At 37.5% G+C, this 12597-nt stretch overlaps 1 protein-coding gene across 3 annotated transcripts in view; it reads right to left on the bottom strand.

Annotated features, from left to right (window-relative positions):
• Positions 1-12597, bottom strand: part of smad1 (SMAD family member 1) — a 37439-nt gene that overhangs the window by 23279 nt on the left and 1563 nt on the right. Inside the window, exon 1 of one of the 3 annotated variants that reach the window (XM_022684468.2) lies at positions 7154-7418. The exons of the other annotated variants lie outside the window; for them this stretch is intronic. The gene's annotated coding sequence lies outside the window, so the exon portion shown is untranslated. Of the gene's footprint in view, positions 1-7153; positions 7419-12597 lie in introns of those variants that run through there. 3 annotated transcript variants of the gene reach the window in all.

Genomic DNA, 12597 nt, shown 5'->3' with positions numbered 1-12597 from the left:
CAGATCTTAACCTCATTGAGAATCTTTGGGATGTGCTGGATGGAGAAGAGCTGCTTTGTGCAGTGGTCAGACTCTACCATCATCAATTCTGCAAGATCTTGGTAAAAATTAATGCAACATTGGATTGAAATAAATCATGTGACATGGCAGAAGCTTATCAAAACAGTGCCACAGCGAATGCCGCTTAGAGAATTTTGGAATTTTGCCACTTAGCGAACTTTTTTGGGGGCGAGGCAGTGTTATTATGTGTCAATGTCAAGGCCTTTTTCCATTGTTCATCCTTTTCATCAAGATTCAGATAGGCTCCTCCCACAGCTTCTGAAAAGCTTACTGATTTTCCACACTCAGTAACACTTTAAAAGCAGTTTAAAAGATGCTAACAAACATAGTCATAACGTGATAACGCAGAGGTGTTAAACTTTAGCCCAGATAACAAGCATCTCACAGCAACAAACTATCTCACAGTCCGGTCTGAGCGGTGTATGAACGTTGGTGAGTAATACAGACAGATGATCAGATCAGACGGACTGGTTTTTCCCTTTTCCTGCTGATTCAGATCTGTGAATCAAATCCTCCAACAATCAAACTCACTGCAGAACTGTGATGTGGCTCAGCTGGAGTACAAAAGGTGTGGTTAGATGAGAACGTCAGATTTGAAATGATATGTTAAGACACTGAGAGATCAGATATCGCTGCTGTTGGGATCAAACCTTGTATTTCTCTCAGTTCACCAAAAAGTGGCTTTACTAAATTTTTGTGACCAAATTTGATATTTATCTAAGGCTGTTCACAAACATCTTTTTTAATGTGATCCATATCTGATGTCTATCTGAACATTTCATGCTTTGTAGGTGACAGACATGCGTGAAAGAGCAATGCTTCACGTTTAGTTTCACTTTAATACCAGACAGAATCTCTTTGTTACTCGTCCACAGTCAGTTTTTTATTTATTTATTTCCTTAGAATCGATTTTGGGACATTTTAAATCGGTTCTGAATCGTAGTAAAAGAGAATCAAGATTCTTATGTGAATCGATTTTTTGGCACACCTCTAACAAAAACATATTGTACCCTATGTTGGTCAAGAACTAAGCGGGTCAACCAGCATGACCAGCTTTTCCAGCAGATAAGTTGGCTGTTTATGGATTAAATCTAAAAGTCTTATGTAGAAAGGTTTGATGATATTAAATACATCATATATAAAGCTCCCAGCATTGAGTTGGGGAGCAGTGGAACTGTGTTCTCACAAGAGACAATGGATCCATCTGATGACTTTGGGATAAGGTGAGGGAAAGTTTTCACTGAACGCAATCATATCCTCACAGCAATGCTACAAAGTCTAGTAAAAAAGTTATGCCCTGGAAAGTAGAGACTGTTACTAATTTTTACTACTTTTTTGAGGGGCAAACAAGTCGTACACAATCATGGCATTCATTCATGGATCATTGACTTCTGTTACAAATCTGAAAAATTCTTTTTTTTTTTTTTTTTATATCTCAGTCAGGGGTGTGCCATATTATATCATATGCAATAATAAAATGTTATTTTTATTTTGTTGCAGTAGTGTATTCTTGAATTATTTTTTTTAATTCAAAGCCAATCACCCATTCCTACTGTGTAGTCTAAGACTGGGCTTAATCTTTCTAGGAATGCCTTCTAGGAAATCTTTCTAGCAACATTTCCAATGATATCTTTCTATGAAAAACTGGCAAATTTACTGTATAGTTTTGGGATAATTTTAGGAAGGAGGTGGGGTGGTGATTAACCATCATGCAACAACCGGATACAATCAAATCCTCACAGCAATGCTCCAAACGTTAGTACAGGTTAGTACAAAGTCTTCCCTGCACAGTTAAAATAAAAAGCTGGCGTCCCAATACTAATTTTGCCCATATAGTCTAAGTAGAAAAAAAGCACACCAACAGATTCCATTTAATTCAGGCTGTGGTGAAAAAACAGGCTTAGGTATTTTTCTAGTAGCTGTTTTCCAAGAACGTAGCCAACATCACCTCGCCGAGTCAAACACTGCCGCCCCTCTAGCCAGAGAGACAAATATAACCGAGTGGTGCTAAAAAAGAGGCGGGACCATTTAAGCGCCGTCCATCACGTTCTGCAGTGCCACTACAGAACAGAGGTGCCAGGAAGATTTCACATTCCACAGCGAAACGGTATCAGATCCATCTCTGCAGACAGCTGGAATAAAGAGCAACAGTAAGCTAATAAGCTGCACTGTCAGCAAAGTTCTGCCTTCAGAGCTCCTATTGCCCTGTGCTACAGCTCCTCATAGCCAGGCAGTGACTAAAACCTGCCTGAGGGGGAAATTCTGCAGCACCTGTACCCAATGTGCCGCTAGAGCTGCCTGACAATCGTTTATCTACAACCCCAAGTCAGATAAAGTTGGGATGGGGCAGGAAAAGGCTGTAAAAGTTGTGTAAGTTAACTGGTCTCCAAATTTTCTTATGGCCATTACGTTGCAACCCACTTTTTTAGAATAGAAACCAAACAAATGTATTAAAAATATATATATATATATATATCCTCCAAAAACCCATTTAAACATACATATGCAAGCAAAGTGAATTTATGAGGAACATGACAACGGCATGTAAACATATCATAATAAATATTAAAATATCAAAACTGTACAAAATAAATAAGGCCACAAAATAAGATATATCACTTCTCTGCATTCAGAGAACATTAGTAAGAAATTTCTCTTTTTCCCAAAAAAATAACGGACGAGTACAAAATCAGATAAGCATTACTTATTTAGATTTTTTTTTTTTCTTTTTTTTTTATGTATTTATTTTAACACAAGCCATGTGCGACTGGATCCGTCGATTTCTGGACGGATTTATCTAGAGCTGAACAAAAAAAATTATATAAAAATTTCAATTTAATATCACTCAGAACCTGTGTTCTGACATGTAGACATCACACACATCATATCAAACATCACAACTTACACTATCTAAGTGTGAAGTGCCATTTATCTGTTATCAAAAAACAGCAATTAATTCAACTCAGAAAACTGTTAGCATCAGGAAATACTGAAAATCTAAGATAACTGTAAATAAACTGAAGTGCTTTAATCACCCATACAAACTGTTTTCAGGAGAGAAATCTTAAAAAATGTTTTTTTTTTTTTAAGAAATACAGTTTTGTTAACTTAGGCGCCCTCAGCTGCGAGACCTCCTGAACTAAAAGGAAAACTTAGCGACGCCCCTGTTACTGTTGCTATTGTCGCTTAGAATGCACCTTATAATTCGGTGCGCCTTATAGTCCCTGAAATACAGTAAATTAAGTTAACCAGACAAAACTTAAAATATGCTGCATTTCTACTGTCTGCAATTAAATAAAAGTCAAAGTACACATTAGAAACTAGGGGTGGGCAATATTATATCGTATACAATATATTGTGAAACAGAAATATCATGATATTAAAAATCCATATTGTGATAATAGGGATGGTTTGTCTTAAAAGTAGTCTATTATTTACTGTGAAGCTTTAGGTGTATTTATTGTATAATTGTTTTAGTTTGTAGTTTATATGCATGAAAATATTCTGCAATATTTCTTGCTGCATTATATTACTTTATGCTATATTATTTATTTTGCCACATTATGATTATACTGTTATACTATTATACTATATTCCTGAAGAGCCATATCGCCCACCCCTATTAGAAACAACACATTTTTATTTCATTTGCATTCTCTATACCATCCTAACCTTCACTGACTGGGGGTTGTAAAAGAAGCTGCCTGCGCTTCAGCTGTCAAGAACCAAGAACTTCAACTTCAAACCCAGACAAACAGTCATCCAGCTGTTCTCCTGAAGTAGAAAATACCCTGAGCAGGCTAAAAACACCCTAGCCTAGCCCAAACACAGGCCCGGGCTGGTACTCCCACAGCAGATGGGCAGCGGGAGGTATGCGGACCCCGTTACGGATGCTGGGCATTGTCTTTCAGATCAAACTGCATAGCTTCGACAGGCCTAAATACCCCACACCAGCTGCCTCCTTCAATCCAACCCCACTGGTGTCACTGGTTTCAGCAGAAGAGTGCACTAAACTAAACATCTGGGCTGGACAACCGACAAGGACAATGACAAACGCTTAGTCCAGACACGACCTCCGAAGCACTTCAAACCTGAGGATCCATAATATCTGACCACCGGTGCAACCACACACTTACACCAGAGGTCAATAAGCCAACGTATTGACACGACAGACAGTTTGGGCTGTCTGGGGTCCAGTCAGAATATGTGGCATCTCCTATAAAGCTTATTACAGTGGCAGCAAAAGTCACCCAGCAGGACAGACCAAGATATAAATGATTCAGGAAACTAGGGCTGCAATGATTAGTCGATATAATCGACAATGACAATCAAAAAAAATTAACTCTGTATTTCAGTGTTGAATAATGGTAAATATATAAATGATTTTTTTCAGGACTTTTCCATGCCTTCAAGACAAATTTTCATGATCATACGATTTTTAAAACATCAGTGCAGACATGGACAGTATAACCAAAAAACAACTAAAACTATAATAAAAATTACTGAAGGTAGGTCTAAAATGAATCTAATAAAAATTTCTACACACAATGTTCAATAATAAATGTATATCAGATCTTGAGAGCTCCATTGTGTAGGGCTAAATTACTGAAGTAACTCTGAGCTGACGTATTTTGTTAGCTCACGATAGATGTTCTCCATCGAAAAATTAAAACAAATATTTGCAGACAAATTTTCCAAAACTTTCTGGGTATTTTTTATTTTTCCAAAAATTATCCAGGACTGGAAATTGCTATTTTCAAATTCCATTACTGTTTTAGATTTTTCATGACCGTACAAGCCCTGTACATAAATTGCTCAAGCCAGAAGCACAATGGAGGAGGGTTAAGAACTGCTAACCGCCATACGTATGAACAAATGACATATTTATTTACTCTACTAAAGATCAGTACTGTCCACATTTAAGCATCCTCTTCAATTTTTGTCAAATTGAAAACCTATAATCAAGAGGACGATGGATGATCACAAACCATCAAACCAAACTGAACTGCTTGTATTTTTGCACCAGTAGGAAAGCAGCATAAAGTTATCCAAAAGCAGTGTGTAAGACTGGTGGTGGAGGAGAACATGATGCCAAGATGCATGATGAAAACTGTGATTAAAAACCAGGGTTATTCTACCAAATATTGATTTCTGAACTCTGAATAACTTTATGAATATGAAGTATGAACATGTTTTCTTTGCATTATTTGAGGTCTGAAAGCTCTGCATCTTTTTTTGTTATTTAAGCCATTTCTCATTTTCTGCAAATAAATGCTCTAAATTACAATATTTTTATTTGGAATTTGGGAAAAATGTTGTCTGTAGTTTATAAAATAAAACAACAATGTTCATTTTACTCAAACATAAACCTGTAAAAAGCAAAATCAGAGAAACTGATTCAGAAACTGAAGTGGTCTCTTATTTTTTTCAGAGCTGTATATATAACAATGACTGTATATAGCTTCTATTTGAAGTTCCTTAAGACTTCCTCGAGCTACATGGGTGGTCATGCTGGACTAGGGAGTACCCTGCAGTACTGCCACAGCATTTCACCAACATTCAGACCACACTGAGCCTTCACGTCTCCTCAAGGTCACATTCCCTGCCTATTCTTAGCCTGCTACCTTTAGGAGACACTCATTTCTGCGTATTTTCCATGCTTTACTTCACTTTGCTGTGAAGAGATAGCTTTTTATAAAGGGGGAACCGGCTGGGCATGCTTTAGGTCTTCTAACTTTTGCTGCTTTTCACTTATCACTGACTTGAAATATATAAATTCACATACATTTATTAAATTTATCTATAACCATTTGCAAATACTATCCTCCAGTGGACAATAAAGCACTGGTAGAAATGCACAGAATATTCTGCATCCAAAATTATTAGGCCAAAAAAGCACTTTATAGTTTTCATAATAAGTAAAAAGACTGAATTACATTTTCTTTGAGAATCAAGCAACGATGAAAACAATGTGTCTCTTTAATTTATGTAACAGCAAACAAAAATGTTACATGTTAATGAAAATATAAATTCAGTGTAGGGGTGGGCGATATGGCCCTAAAATAATATCACAATATTTCATGATATTTTCGCTATTTTCGATAACGATACTTTTAGCGATATGACAAAACACTGAATTAAAAAAATATATTTCAAGAATACCCTACTGCAACACAATGAAAATTAAATCAAATCAAAATAATTGCATAAAACATGATATGGCACACCCCTAACTGAGATATTACAAAATACAAGAATTTTATCAGATTTTTAACAGAAGTCAATGATCCAAAATGTCATAATACTTATAATAGTGCACTCCAAATATCTCCATATATCCAGGCTTAAAGTATAATAAATGATACTGGACAGATATAATCTGTCTCTAGTAGATAAATATATAATGGGAAATGAGAACAGTGTGACCTTTTCTAATTATTTTGCTAAAAACAGCACAAAAGTAGTAACCTGTGATAATTAGTGGTGGGTGATATGGCACAATATTTCAGGGTATGATATATCTCACACTATTAAAAAATGTTGACGATATTATTGCATACAATACGATACGATATGGCACATTCCTAATTAAGTGATGCACCAAAAAGTGTTTATTTTTGTGCATCACTACAATAAAACAAGTCTCAGCTGACTAAGGAGGCAATGAGGAGGTTGTTTTATAGCAGAAGTTAGAAAAAATATGACACAAAAAAGAAAGGAAAAACTACTGACCGCACACCAAATGATTGAGAATGAGATTTTTGGGACAATTAAAGGACTTTAAGTGCACCTTATAGTGCGAAAAATACGGTATACAAAACAACTACACTTTCTTTGAAAATCAAGAGACAAACAATATGTCTCATTATGTAACAGTGAACAAAAGTTTTACAACATAATGAAAAAAATACACATTCAGTATTTGGCTATTTGTTAGGTTTTGGCCCAAAAGTGTTCATTTTGATGCATCACTACAATAAAACAAGGCTTTAGCTTCTTCAGAGCTGTCAGCTGACTATGGAGGCAATAAGGAGGTTGTTTTATAGCAGGAATTACAAAAGAAGACACAAGAAAGAAAGGAAAAACTACTGACCGGATGCCAAATGATTCAGAATGATCCACCACAGCTGAACAACTGCACAAATCAACTCAAATGGCGGTCTTGGAAGCCCCATCTCCAGCACAGGGATCCCATAAAAGCCTAATCATCTCCGCCGCTCGGCCTCGGCTCTCCAGCCCTGAGTGGATGTAAATATCAGCGGCGGCTGGTGTGCATCGCAGAAGCCTGGGCTAATGTGGCACCCATCACACGCGTCTGACAAGCCTGACCCCCCGCATCATCTCCATGTATCATTTTGCGCTGCTTCAGTGCCGTTAATCAATTTAGGAGGCAGTAATGATGCTCTCTCGGCCGTCCCGAGGGACTCCGCATTATAAAGAACGTACATTATTTATCAAAGCCTGGAACTGGGGGCCTCCATTAGGCTTCGGCTTCACTAAAAAAAGAGTGGAGGGAGGGAGGATGGAGAGATGGAGATAGAGAGAGAGAAAGGAGAGTGCATCAGAGAAGATAAGGCAGAAACGGACATGGCACACCATGGAACACCATGTTCTCTGATCTTCTTTCATTATGAAATCCTGAGAACCTGCAATACAATGATAAATCAAGGTTGGGCGATTTGGTCAAAATGTTTTACAATCACAATTTATTTCTTAGTTTCGGTCGCTATAGTAAAATTATAATATCAATATAAACCATAGAATGTATACAGCTGGACAGAGCATTGTCTCTCAAAAGTGAAGCCACCACAGGTCGGGCGACCCCTGCTGTTCGGTTTCAGAAAGCTGTGTAACCCCACCCATCCCCATAGGTTTCAATGGCAAAACAGACAACTTTCAATCATGTTTTTTTTCTAATATACTGTAATTCTACCTCCTTTATTTAAATGCAGCAGCTAGTGTAACCTCTGCTTATATCGTCAAATTTTTATATCCCCACAGAATTCGTTTTTAAAAACGTTAATTAAGCTCTATTCTAAAAAGGTGTGGTTATTGTAAAAGGGCTGGTTATGGGCGGGACCCTCAGGGGCGGGGTTATTTAAATGAGTAGGCGGTCTCTCCACAGTCTTTCTCCCTCCTCTGGACTCTACTGCGCAGAATCGGGTGTCAGGATCGCCAACATGGCGGAAGATTTTGGCTTTATTTTTATTGAATGAATGGGAACGGCGACACGGCGTCCATCTTTTTTTACAGTCTCTGATATGAACAATATAAAAGCTACAGAAAACTGCCAGGAACACAACAAATGTCTGTATCTACAAATCACTGACAAATTAATCTGTCGATTTGATGCTTGAGCAGTTTCACAACATCGAAGCCCTAGAGTCCGCCCTATATCATAAAATCCAACACGAACGGTGCTCGCTTTGACTGGTGTTGTGTCGAGTTCTGCTACCTTGTCAAACCGTGCTTCCCCAGTGTATATTTAAGGTCTTAGTAAAACACGGAATCAACCGGGGATATTATTTAAACCTATACTTACTTAAACAAGATAGCTAATGTTAACTAGCTCTGTAAACAGAACTGTAAGCTCCTCCTTAGCTATAGCTCCTTCTGCTGTAGCCTGGGCGGTCCTGAGCTGAGGTGGGCGAGACCATGAACTCACTGGTTGACATAGACTTCATGGCTTTTCCCGATCAACTCGTATTTCTGAGGATTTTCTTTTTACTAGCTACTGCAGACAATGTAGGTTAAAGAAGAGTTTCATGTGCAGCATCATATACAACTCAGAGAGACCTATAGTGTTTCACAAAGAACAAGAAAAAGTCAATTTTAGCAGAAGGAGACCTTTAAAAACTAACGTACACCAAGTTATTGGACAAGGAGTGTCTCCTGCTCTCAGCATCTGTGGAGCTTTCACAGCAGATAACAGCACTCTGAGCCAAGAGGACACAGACACGCCAGATGATCCAAATATGCTTATGCCTCAGCACAGATGGAAAGCAAATGTTTGGAATGGCAAATTAACATACATCACCTGTGGTATGCAGCCTGCTACAGAGAGAGAGAGAGAGAGAGAGAGAGAGAGAGAGAGAGAGATGGAGAGAGAGACTAAAATATAAAGTGAGGTTCTACGACTGTTAGACCAAGAGGATAGGAACATTTGAAATATTACAGTGGATTTACAGTAGACTGGGCAATATTATGGCATTTATCATCTTCACTATAAAACTCTTCACAATATGTTTTTTTCAGAGTATTTTGGATGTTAACTAGGGGTGTGTCATATCGTATCATACGTGATAATATCGCCAACATTTTTGAATATCGTGAACGATATTATACCCTAAAAATATCGTGCCATATCACCCACCCCTAATTATCACATCAGGGTACTACTTTTTTACTGTTTTTAGCAAAAGAAAAAAATCACACTGTTCCTATTTTCCATTATAAATCTACTAGAGACAAATTATATCTGTACAGTATTGTTTATTTTATTTTATTTTATTTTAATCCTGGATATATGGATCATTGACTTCTGTTACAAATCTGATCATGATCATCTGGATTCTTGTATTTTTTAAAATATCTCAGGTAGGGGTAAATCATTAATTTCTATCGCCAAGAGTATCGTTATCGCGAAAATACCATGAAATATCGTGATATAATTTTAGGGCCATATCGCCCACTCCTAATGTTAACAATCTTTCTAGAACTAGCTGCTTGTTTTATTTCATTTTATTTATTTTATAATTAGTCCTTGTTTAATGGATGTGTACTCATATTTCTGCACCCAGAATCACTGAAAGCAAGGCAGGAATACCCCAGTAAGGCCATGTGGTCCTAAATGATCAGATTTGAGAAATAAATACTGAGACATATTCTGTATCACTAATTATGTATCATTTCCTGGAGCACAGTGAATGCCACATCAACAATGTAGGGAACAAATGATAAAATCCATTCAATGAAAAACGATGAAGTCTTGATCCTGCAATTTTTTCATTACAATAAAAGAAAGACTAAGTGACTGAGGTCTTATATCAATATGTTAATATTTCAATTTACAACATTATACAAGTTCAACAGCTCAAACAACATACGTGCTTTATTGTCTTTCAATCTAAAGCTACAACAACATGCCACTCACAATACAATACATATTTGATAAACTGTAGAAATTCGTAAATTATGTAACAAAATGGAAATCAAGCATGATAGAAAAAAAAAGCAACAATAATTTGTTAGGATTGTACTTCAAAGCTCCCACATAAAAAGTTTTTATATTGAATTATAAAATATTAATATTTTTCAGACTATAAGGAGCACTGTATTATAGGGTGCTATCAATGAACGTCTATTTTCTGGTCTATTTTCATACGCAAGGCACACCCGATTATAAGGCGCATTTTATGCGACAATAGTTGACAAAAAAAAACATTTTCTTTCAAAGTCAAACGAGTGCTGGATGTTAATCTACACAGATTTCTCACCTGAAAACTGTTTATTTGTGTGAGTAAAGCGTTTCTGTTTATTTACAGCAAGCTTAAATTTCCAATATTTTCAACAGCGGTTAGCGGCAGCGCTAGTGCTCTGACACAGCTAGGCCTGAGTGCTTCGGGTTAGATCCAGGGCGCTATCAGCAAGCGGTTCGTCCCACGTAGCTTGTTTTAACACAGTAAACACGCAGACTACAGTCTGATATACTCGAGTACACTCACCTCTCAACTGCAAAAGAGCTAGCACTGTGGTTAGCAGCTAATGCTAATACTGCTCCAGTCTCTGCGCTGGAGAAACGTGACCAAAAACTCTTTTATAACTCTGTACTTCAGCTGAGTGGCTTTACTGCTCCTTAATACCTGACTGATAAAATTCAGCCCTGTTTTCCTTAAAACATCTTCTAATCTCTACTCATCTGAGTTTAATGGAGTTATTTCTAGTTCTCATCATACTAATCAACACCTGCTTTGGTAAATTGGTAAATCAGGTGAGCTGCTGACGGAACTGAACATAATATACACATGCTGGCTGAGGAGCATCCAGGAGAAATCTGGAATCTCTACACTTTGTTCTTCAGCTTGGCTCACAGGATATAACATACTCATAGTTAAAAATGAGAATTCCTTGTTACATTTTACTGTATTTGTGTTTATTTGCATCTGTTCAAATCATATGTGGTGCATTTTCAGGTAAAAACACACGTATTGCTGAGATAAATGGATTAGTTATGCACCAAGTTTGATTTGGTGCATAAAATCTTTTGCACAGTACTGTATATGTAGATTCACTGGTGGTTTTAGACAGCAATACAGTGTACATATACATTGTTCCTAAATGGTCTTCCTTCCTTCCTGTCTGTCTGTCTGTATAGTAGGCAGAGTCATCTCTAGTTTCTAGGTTCCCATCAGCACCACTGTGTCATCTCTACAACAGACCCTCACGTTTCAAAACAGTGAGTGAAGGACTTTGACTACAGTGACTATATTAAGCAGGAATTTGAAAAAGTTGATGGACTTCCCCTTTCATAGTTTTAAATAAACAGATGAGAAAAAGTCTGATTGTGAACACAATGCAATACACTGACCTTGTCTTACATAAGTGAATCTCCCACACATAAAACATCACATACAATAAAAGTCCTGCCAGAAAACCTCAAATTTTAAAGTCAGAAAGGATGGCATAAGGACGAAGGAACCTTCATTATTGATATCCAATATTATGGGCTGATTTGCAGTTCATGAGAAAGTGGGAGCAACCTTGATTTGCTTTTTTTGTTCAGACCAACCGAGCCAGAACCTGCACCTTCCCCACACAGCATGTTCTACCCAGATACAATCCTGCAGCTCGCCCTGGGACTAAACAATCCAACCAAAGCGTGGACAAGGACGAATTCTTGTCCTTTGAGTAATCTGATATGTCATCTTCAATGATGTCAGGAATACTGACTGTGGTCTATCAGCTCCCACATGCAGAGTGCTCTCTGATGCACCATGATTGGCCTAATGAGTGACATGTATAGGGCCCAATTTACATTTTGGAGAAAATTAAGAAGCCCTAAGTTCTGTCATTTGTCACACCAGAGGACATCTAGTGGTATATAGGGTTTTAAAGACCCCACATATATAGGCAATCACGGATTCTACATTCTTCATGCATGGTCACTACAAACAAACCCTTGTGTGTTCAGATGAGAACAGCATGGGTGTCAATTGAGAGGTTCTAAGCTCTGCATTGGTCATTCCAGAGGACATGCAATGATTTACAGAAGTTTTAGGGACCACAAAGATGTTGTCATTCACTAATCCATCAAGCATGGTCACAACTAACAAGCCAGTGTAATACAAAGATTAATGATGTCTGCAAACAGTCATGCAAGAGGACATGCAATGGTTTGTAGTGGTTTAGAGAACAGAAGCATGATTATTGAAGCATGGTCACCAAAAACCAGTGTGTGGTCAGAAAATAACAGTATGGGTGTCACTTAAGAAGCCCTACGCTCTGCCATTTGTCACACCAGAGGACATGCAATGGTTT

The sequence above is a fragment of the Astyanax mexicanus genome, chromosome 7, assembly GCF_023375975.1.
Source record: "Astyanax mexicanus isolate ESR-SI-001 chromosome 7, AstMex3_surface, whole genome shotgun sequence".
Classification (NCBI taxonomy): domain Eukaryota; kingdom Metazoa; phylum Chordata; class Actinopteri; order Characiformes; family Acestrorhamphidae; genus Astyanax; species Astyanax mexicanus.
Note: the sequence above shows the minus strand (reverse complement) of the source record. Positions and strands in the feature narration are given on the sequence as shown.